Raw genomic sequence first — 10,281 nt, 5'->3', positions numbered from 1 at the left:
GTAAACTCACCCCATTCCGTACAAATGTGTGCAACCGCAACATTCAAACGAGGCTACAAAGAAAACTAATGGGACTGTAGCGACTGTGTTGATGTCAAATTCGGGGGTGTGAACTAGGGTTCTATTCAAGCGTTGATCGACATGGTAATTGCTCTACAGTATTGGAGAAAAGTTTTAAAAAACTGACCCTCCGTTACATCTTGACGTGTCATGTCGTAACATACAGCAAGCATAAAGCAACTATTTCTGTCTGACAATCTCTCTCCACCAGGTGTAGCACTTCTATCATCCTTTAAAAACAAGAAATGGACAGTGACTGGGGTAAGGGTGGAATACCTAGTCATTTGTTTCGTCATCATTGCATGCGATCATCATTCTCAAAGCCGCCCTAAAAACCTGATTCAAATTCGACACAAACCTTCAAATAGGTATGTAATGATACATTATATAAACTCTTTATAGTGTTTTATTTACATTTTAGAGGCGATAAGGTGATAAGTGGGACAGATCTAGTGAAAAAAAACAATTTTCCCACACAATATCTCTCCTTCGCACTATCACACGTACGGGGCTCATTGCCTGCTTGAATTATGCAGAAACGGGCAGCATTTAGGTCATGTAATTGATTATGTTGGAAAGGGGAGAAATTGTGCTTTAAAATGGTATTGACATGACAGTTGATCTGGAAGTATTGCGTTTTGGGGGCGCTAAAATAAGGGCAATTGTACGGACCAAGGCGATGTACGAGTTTACGTTAATGTTGGGAGGCTTCGGCGTCTCAGACCCCGTAACGGGAGGAGTTGAGACCAGAGAAGGCTCGGCCTCTGACTCCCGACTCGCTGCTTAATGGTGAGAACCGGTTGAAAGTTTCTGTCGGCTGAATGGGCGACACCTGTTGAGCATTTCTACAGCATTTCCTTCCAGAAGCCATGAGAAAATGGTCCGGCTGCGGACTGTGCGAGGGGATTTATACTACTATCTGTACTTACTGGTGGCACATCCTTTCCTACACTTAAATTACCCTTGCCTAACTATTGCGTCTGAAGCTGGGCTTGCAGCACAGCTATCCTTGCCATAATGCGATCGTTCTGTATATTATGAGGACAGCGACTGCAATTAGAAGGCATCATGTTAATGTTACTACTTAGCTTCGGCTGGTGGAGGTCCTGACGAACCACGTCCAAATAAAGCGTCCAGGGTTCAAAATATTGAATGAAAAAAGTCGAGCGAGGGGGAAAAAATGAAATATAAACGGCCATTAAAAAGTAAAAACCGTAAAATTGGCAGGTAGCAAAGTAAGGTTAGCAACAAACCGCACGTAAACAAGTTGTGACCGGAAATGACAGTGTATTGGTGTATACTGACTTCTAATCCCCACTGATACGTATCAAACTAGTGTAGTGGCATTACATTTTCAGTCCGCGCGTTGGCGACGTACTTCGCTCCTTCCTGAATCAAGGTAATAAATAAAACACTTTTCTTTACGGTGATAATTCCGTTAGTCCATTCTACATTCTGTTATCGGCCTTAGATATCTTTGGTTACATTCCGTAACATCAGTGGTGGAAAAAGTACCCAATTGTGATACTTGAGTAAAAGTAAAGATACCTTAATAGAATATGACTAAAGTAAAAGTGAAAGTCTCCCAGTAAAATCCTACTTGAGTAAGTCTAAAGGTATTTGGTTTTAAATATACTTAAATATCAAAAGTAAAAGTATAAATCATTTCAAATTCCTTATATTAAGCCAACCAGAATTTGCACAATTTTCTTGTTTTTTAATTTTAATTATAGCCAGGGAACGCCCTAACACTGACATAGTTTACTAGATCAGAGGCAGTAGGGATGACCAGGGTGAATTAGACCATTTTCCTGTCCTGCTAAGCATTCAAAATATAAAGCGTACTTTTGGGTGTCAGGGAAAAAATATGAAGTAAAAAGTACATTGTTTTCTTAAGGAATGTAGGGAAGTTGTAAAGTTGTCAAATATATAAATAGTAAAGTACAGTTACAAAAAAAAACGAATTGAGTAGTACTTTAAATCATTTTTACTTAAGTACTTTGCACGACTGTGTAACATACTGTCACTGACTGTCTCCAAGTGCCACCCAGTCCTTGACTTGGGATGGAATAAGTGCAGGAGCTGTCTTTTTACATGTCAGTCCATTCACTGAAATTCACAAATTACATTATGCTATAGTGACTTCTGATTATTCACTGTTAATTATTTCTCTATGACTATTATTATAGCCCAAATGAAATAGTAAGCATTGTTGACACTGGAAAGCTGCTGTGTCTGATCCCACATAGACTTACCACCTCCTGCGTTGTGCCCTTGATCAAAGCACTTAGCCCACCAAATAGAACTGCACTGTTAGTCATATATTGTCAACATGTGGTCAACCCTCCATTTGGAGAGCTTCTGGGCGTGCAGGCTTCGATTTTCATCCAGCCCTGAAACACCCAAGTCTGCTTATCAAGGTCCTGTTGAGCAGCTGATGTTTAGGCCACACTGTGGTTAGACAAGGGCTTGAACAAAAGTCTGCACACTCAGTAGCTCTCCTGGAGGATGGTTGCCACCCTTACTAAATACCTTTGTCTTTATAAAATGATTCCCTCATTCAATAAATCAGGAATCAAATGTATAAGGTAGGCTACTTCAAAGCAAAGTATCTAACTAGACATTATTATATATAAGGCTCAAATATCAACACAATTGCACACTCAATTCGTGCAAATATATACATAAAGTGTATCAGCAGATTTTGTGCATTTTTGGTAGGATAACATACATTTTTGTGTGATTTCATTCATAGGAAAATAATTTGTTGGGGGGCAAACTTCAGAATAATCATTTGAAAGTTATTAGAGCAATGTACTTTGTTCAATGGTGTTCTACACTGCCCCCCCACACATTTATTTATATGTAATTTTTAAAAATGTGTTAACAACCCAATATTGTTAATCAACCAGGTTCTCACCAAAATAGTTATATTATTAATGCCAATGCTGTTTTCTATGCTTGTTTTCTCTTAATACTGCGAAACTGGTGCTATGTCGGATCTTATGAAGGTCGCCAGACTGGAGTAAAAATATGTATTTGTCCATTTTTTTTGTATGGTATCAATTAAGGTATTGATTGGGGAATGGGGTCACAACTTTATGATAGGAAATTTATCAATAAATATAGGGAAACAGAATTCCCCTGGTGCAACTGCATGGTATTTGCAACTATAATGAATCTGGACTAAGATCAATTAAGCCATATCAATGCAGTTAAACAGGTACATATAATATAAAGAACTATGTTGGCTGACAAGGTCATTTCATGATAATTATTACAGCCGTGTCAGTGATTTTATATACTTAGGCTATTGTAACAAAGCATAAGCCAGCATTATAGGCCTACTGCGTCTGCCCAGAGGCCTACTACGCTTTCATGGCAACAGCCATTAGTGCTCACTTTTCAATGTATGAGCCCTGGTTAGAGTCCCTGTTGCAGCTTTCACTTTCTTCCTCTACATTGGTGGCAGTGTTGGGATCACGTCCAGCTCACGTCTAGTTCTGTGATCTAGCAATGGGAAGCATTCTGTTTTTCAACATTGTGTTGGGTGTAATTACATTGATATGTCGAGTGAACAATGGATAAGCAACAATGGGCGTGACAGAATTATTCAGTTAAGGTGTGATTAAGCCTTGCAGCAAAGATGCATGAAGCTGAATGGAAAGTGTTATGCCCTGACCAGTTATTCAGAAGAAAATCCTGTGTAACTGTTGAATTTACATACGTTAAGCGAACACATTCTACACATTTACAAAGGACCTGTTTAAAGTGTTATTACAACCATGGTGTTATTTTGTTACGGAAGCTTAAATATCAATAACCTAACAATGATCCACATCATATGGGTAGACAAATAATGTAAGTGTGTTATGCAGCAAAACACAACTATCCTTTTTTTTAGGATGCAAACCAGTAATATGAATCACTGTTGATACATCCTGTTCTGATCTAATGAGATGGATGTAGGATTTTCTACGGCCTAGAATCAAGGCTTTTTTTTTTTCATTTCATACTCTCCTATACCACTGTTCCCTTTATCTTAAACCCCATTGGATGTAAATAAACACAAATATTTTATACAAAATAATTAATACAAAAGTCAAAGTTGGTGTAATGAATTTCCTCCTCTTCTTCCGAAGAGGAGAGGCGAAACGGATCAGAGGACCAATACGCGGCGTGGTAATTGTCCATGGTTCTTTTTTAATGCGTAAAGGTACACATGAACAAACTAACAAAAAAACAAGAAATGTGAAAACTCAAAACAGTCCTATCTGGTGCACACACAGAGACAGGAACAATCACCCACAAACACACAGTGAAACCCAGGCCACCTAAGTATGATTCTCAATCAGAGACAACTAATGACACCTGCCTCTGATTGAGAACCATACTAGGCCGAAACATAGAAATAACCAAAACATAGAAAAACAAACATAGACTGCCCACCCAACTCACGCCCTGACCATACTAACTAAATACAAAACACAGGAAAAAGGTCAGAACGTGACAGTTGGCTATAACATGAATACAAACAAGGTGAGCATGTGTATCCCCATTCCCCAATCAAATACCTTTATCGATACCGAAAAATAAAAATAATGATGTCTTTGTCTCCAGTCTGGCAACCCTCATAAAATTTCAAATAGCCTCATGTAAAATGCATTATGAAAGAAATGGTGTAATGTAAACAAAAAAGTGGAGCCTTGTATTAAATGCATTGAAGAAAATTGTGTAATGTAGGCTCCACAAAAACACACCAAAACTGCTGACAAACTTTTTGTACATATTTCCACGAATTGAGTGTGAAATTGTCTTGCAACTATTCATGTTTCAGGGGAGCTCTATGCACAGCAAGTTGTTAGTCTCAGTCATTATTTCATACCTGCTGCTGAAATGTTGCACTCTCTCTCCTCGGGCAACGGCCCACTCTCAATGGCACACACGCAGCACCACAGGCATGTACTGAAGGGTCATTCCTATAATGCCTGATATGTTTTTATTTTTATTGATTGATCATATTCAATGGTGTGCTTTCATGAATTATATTAACATCAATTATTAAACTAATTTCCATTACTTACGATGAGCTTACAAACAGGGGCGGAGCCAGAGGTGTGTCCGGGGTGGCACTGAACACCCCAAAATGTAATTCGCTACTGGCAGTAGCCCCTTGTTGAAAGAAGCATTTATTTTGACGTTTTATAAATTGAGGACGAGGAAGTGATAATTATAACATTGCTTGCAAGATACAGATGAATAAGAAGAACATACAGAAGAGAGAATATTTCCACATCTCAACGATCTCTTTTCGCAATTGGCGAAAGCATCATATATGAAGTAAGTTTTAATGTTTAGCATCAGGTTTAGGTTTCCTGAACAACTTATACGTAAGTTGAGTCTCTGTGTAAGTTATTGTTAGACCTTTGGCTCCATTAACAGACGGTTATTCAGATAAGAGAGATTGTTTACATCTGTGCTAGTAATACATGCGTATATGAATGTTTAGTTAATTTTTTTATTTCACCAGGTAGGCCAGTTGAGAAGTTCTCATTTACAAGTTCTCATTTACAACTGCGACCTGGCCAAGATAAAGCAAAGCAGTGCGACAAAAACAACAGAGTAACACATGGGATAAACAAAAGTACAGTCAATAACACAATAAAAAAATCTGTATACAATGTGTGCAAATGAATTTTTATTTATTTTATTTTATTTCACCTTTATTTAACCAGGTAGGCAAGTTGAGAACAAGTTCTCATTTACAATTGTGACCTAGCCAAGATAAAGCAAAGCAGTTCGACACATACAACTACACAGAGTTACACATGGAGTAAAACAAACATACAGTCAATAATACAGTATAAACAAGTCTATATACAATGTGAGCAAATGAGGTGAGAAGGGAGGTAAAGGCAAAAAAGGCCATGGTGGCAAAGTAAATACAATATAGCAAGTAAAACACTGGAATGGTAGTTTTGCAATGGAAGAATGTGCAAAGTAGAAATAAAAATAATGCAAAGGAGCAAAATAAATAAATAAATTAAATACAGTTGGGAAAGAGGTAGTTGTTTGGGCTCAATTATAGGTGGGCAATGTACAGGTGCAGTAATCTGTGAGCTGCTCTGACAGTTGGTGCTTAAAGCTAGTGAGGGAGATAAGTGTTTCCAGTTTCAGAGATTTTTGTAGTTCGTTCCAGTCATTGGCGGCAGAGAACTGGAAGGAGAGGCGGCCAAAGAAAGAATTGGTTTTGGGGGTGACTAGAGAGATATACCTGCTGGAGCGTGTGCTACAGGTGGGAGATGCTATAGTGACCAGCGAGCTGAGATAAGGGGGGACTTTACCTAGCAGGGTCTTGTAGATGACATGGAGCCAGTGGGTTTGGCGACGAGTATGAAGCGAGGGCCAGCCAACGAGAGCGTACAGGTCGCAATGGTGGGTAGTATATGGGGCTTTGGTGACAAAACGGATTGCACTGTGATAGACTGCATCCAATTTGTTGAGTAGGGTATTGGAGGCTATTTTGTAAATGACATCGCCAAAGTCGAGGATTGGTAGGATGGTCAGTTTTACAAGGGTATGTTTGGCAGCATCAGTGAAGGATGCTTTGTTGCGAAATAGGAAGCCAATTCTAGATTTAACTTTGGATTGGAGATGCTTGATATGGGTCTGGAAGGAGAGTTTACAGTCTAACCAGACACCTAAGTATTTGTAGTTGTCCACGTATTCTAAGTCAGAGCCGTCCAGAGTAGTGATGTTGGACAGGCGGGTAGGTGCAGGTAGCGATCGGTTGAAGAGCATGCATTTAGTTTTACTTGTATTTAAGAGCAATTTGAGGCCACGGAAGGAGAGTTGTATGGCATTGAAGCTTGCCTGGAGGGTTGTTAAACACAGTGTCCAAAGAAGGGCCGGAAGTATACAGAATGGTGTCGTGTGCGTAGAGGTGGATCAGAGACTCACCAGCAGCAAGAGCGACCTCATTGATGTATACAGAGAAGAGAGTTGGTCCAAGAATTTAACCCTGTGGCACCCCCATAGAGACTGCCAGAGGTCCGGACAGCAGACCCTCCGATTTGACACAGCGAACTCTATCAGAGAAGTAGTTGGTGAACCAGGCGAGGCAATCATTTGAGAAACAAAGGCTGTCGTGTCTGCCGATGAGGATGTGGTGATTGACAGAGTCGAAAGCCTTGGCCAGATCAATGAATACGGCTGCACAGTAATGTTTCTTATCGATGGCGGTTAAGATATCGTTTAGGACCTTGAGAGTGGCTGAGGTGCTTTCATGACCAGCTCTGAAACCAGATTGCATAGCAGAGAAGGTATGGTGAGATTCGAAATGGTCGGTAATCTGTTTGTTGACTTGGGGGTGTTGCTGTTGGGGGTGCAGTGCTGTTGACCGGGGTAGGAGTAGCCAGGTGGAAAGCATGGCCAGCCATAGAAAAATGCTTATTGAAATTCTCAATTATGTTGGATTTATCAGTGGTGACAGTGTTTCCTATCTTCAGTGCAGTGGGCAGCTGGGAGGAGGTGTTCTTATTCTCCATGGACTTTACAGTGTCCCAGAACTTTTTTGAGTTAGTGTTGCAGGAAGCAAATTTCTGCTTGAAAAAGCTAGCCTTGGCTTTTCTAACTGCCTGTGTATAATGGTTTCTAGCTTCCCTGAACAGCTGCATATCACGGGGGCTGTTCGATGCTAATGCAGAACGCCATAGGATGTTTTTGTGTTGGTTAAGGGCAGTCAGGTCTGGGGAGAACCAAGGGCTATATCTGTTCCTGGTTCTAAATTTCTTGAATGGGGCATGTTCATTTAAGATGGTTAGGAAGGCATTTAAAAAAAATATCCAGACATCCTCTACTGACGGGATGAGATCAATATCCTTCCAGGATACACCGGCCAGGTCGATTAGAAAGGCCTGCTCGCTGAAGTGTTTCAGGGAGCGTTTTACAGTGATGAGTGGAGGTCGTTTGACCGCTGACCCATTACGGATGCAGGCAATGAGGCAGTGATCGCTGAGATCTTGGTTGAAGACAGGAGAGGTGTATTTAGAGGGGAAGTTGGTTAGGATGATATTTATGAATAGCCCCGTGATATGCAACTGTTCAGGGAAGTCAGGAACCAATACACGCAGTCAGTCAGGAAAGCTAAGGCCAGCTTCTTCAGGCAAAAGTTTGCATCCTGTAGCTCCAACTCCAAAAGTTCTGGGACACTGTGAAGTCCATGGAGAACAAGAGCACCTCCTCCCAGCTGCCCACTGCACTGAGGCTAGGAAACACGGTCTCCACCGATAAATCCATGATTATCGAAAACTTCAATAAGCACTTCTCAACGGCTGGCCATGCCTTCCGCCTGGCTACTCCAACCTCGGCCAACAGCTCCGCCCCCCGTAGTTCCTCACCCAAGCCTCTCCAGGTTCTCCTTTACCCAAATCCAGATAGCAGATGTTCTGAAAGAGCTGCAAAACCTGGACCCGTACAAATCAGCTGGGCTTGACAATCTGGACCCGCTATTTCTGAAACTATCTGCCGCCATTGTCGCAACCCCTATTACCAGCCTGTTCAACCTCTCTTTCATATCGTCTGAGATCCCCAAGGATTGAAAGCTGCCGCAGTCATCCCCCTCTTCAAAGGAGGAGACACCCTGGACCCAAACTGCTATAGACCTATATCCATCCTGCCCTGCCTATCTAAGGTCTTCAAAGCCAAGTCAACAAACAGGTCACTGACCATCTCGAATCCCACCGTACCTTCTCCGCTGTGCAATCTGGTTTCCGAGCCGGTCACGGGTGCACCTCAGCCACACTCAAGGTACTAAATGATATCATAACCGCCATCGATAAAAGACAGTACTGTGCAGCCGTCTTCATCGACCTCGCCAAGGCTTTCGACTCTGTCAATCACCAAATTCTTATCGGCAGACTCAACAGCCTCGGTTTTTCGGATGACTGCCTTGCCTGGTTCACCAATTACTTTGCAGACAGAGTTCAGTGTGTCAAATCAGAGGGCATGCTGTCCGGTCCTCTGGCAGTCTCTATGGGGTGCCACAGGGTTCAATTCTCGGGCCGACTCTTTTCTCTGTATATATCAATGATGTTGCTCTTGCTGCGGGCGATTCCCTGATCCACCTCTACGCAGACGACACCATTCTATATACTTTCGGCCCGTCATTGGACACTGTGCTATCAAACCTCCAAACGAGCTTCAATGCCATACAGCACTCCTTCCGTGGCCTCCAACTGCTCTTAAACGCGAGTAAAACCAAATGCATGCTTTTCAACCGATCGCTGCCTGCACCCGCATGCCCGACTAGCATCACCACCCTGGATGGTTCCAACCTTGAATATGTGGACATCTATAAGTACCTAGGTGTCTGGCTAGACTGCAAACTCTCCTTCCAGACTCACATCAAACATCTCCAATCAAAAATCAAATCCAGAGTCGGCTTTCTATTCCGCAACAAAGCCTCCTTCACTCACGCTGCCAAGCTTACCCTAGTAAAACTGACTATCCTACCGATCCTCGACTTCGGCGATGTCATCTACAAAATGGCTTCCAACACTCTACTCAGCAAACTGGATGCAGTCTATCACAGTGCCATCCGTTTTGTCACTAAAGCACCTTATACCACCCACCACTGCGACTTGTATGCTCTAGTCGGCTGGCCCTCACTACATATTCGTCGCCAGACCCACTGGCTCCAGGTCATTTACAAGTCCATGCTTCCAGTACTCTGCTGCCTGTGACTGGAACGAATTGCAAAATCGCTGAAGTTGGAGACTTTTATCTCCCTCACCAACTTCAAACATCAGCTATCCGAGCAGCTAACCGATCGCTGCAGCTGTACATAGTCTATAGGTAAATAGCTCACCCTTTTTCACCTACCTCATTCCCATACTGTTTTTATACTGTTTTTATTTATTTACTTTTCTGCTCTTTTGCACACCAATATCTCTACCTGTACATGCCCATCTGATCATTTATCACTCCAGTGTTAATCTGCAAAATTGTATTATTCGCCTACCTCCTCATGCCTTTTGCACACATTGTATATAGACTGCCCATTTTTTTCTACTGTGTTATTGACTTGCTAATTGTTTACTCCATGTGTAACTCTGTGTTGTCTGTTCACACTGCTATGCTTTATCTTGGCCAGGTCGCAGTTGCAAATGAGAACTTGTTCTCAACTAGCCTACCTGGTTAAATAAAGGTGAAATAAAAAAA

General features: G+C 41.7%; 1 protein-coding gene across 3 annotated transcripts in view; it reads left to right on the top strand.

Annotated features, from left to right (window-relative positions):
- Positions 1-359: 359 nt before the first annotated feature.
- The window catches only part of LOC118401424 (putative ferric-chelate reductase 1), a 29,572-nt gene continuing 19,650 nt past the window's right edge, over positions 360-10,281 (top strand). For 2 of the 3 annotated variants that reach the window (XM_052475153.1, XM_035798909.2), the window contains exon 1: positions 1,163-1,459. The gene's annotated coding sequence lies outside the window, so the exon portion shown is untranslated. Of the gene's footprint in view, positions 429-1,162; positions 1,460-10,281 lie in introns of those variants that run through there. The other variant, XM_035798910.2, reaches the window with a different exon arrangement.

Source organism: Oncorhynchus keta, chromosome 22 (genome assembly GCF_023373465.1).
Source record: "Oncorhynchus keta strain PuntledgeMale-10-30-2019 chromosome 22, Oket_V2, whole genome shotgun sequence".
NCBI lineage: Eukaryota > Metazoa > Chordata > Actinopteri > Salmoniformes > Salmonidae > Oncorhynchus > Oncorhynchus keta.
Note: the sequence above shows the minus strand (reverse complement) of the source record. Positions and strands in the feature narration are given on the sequence as shown.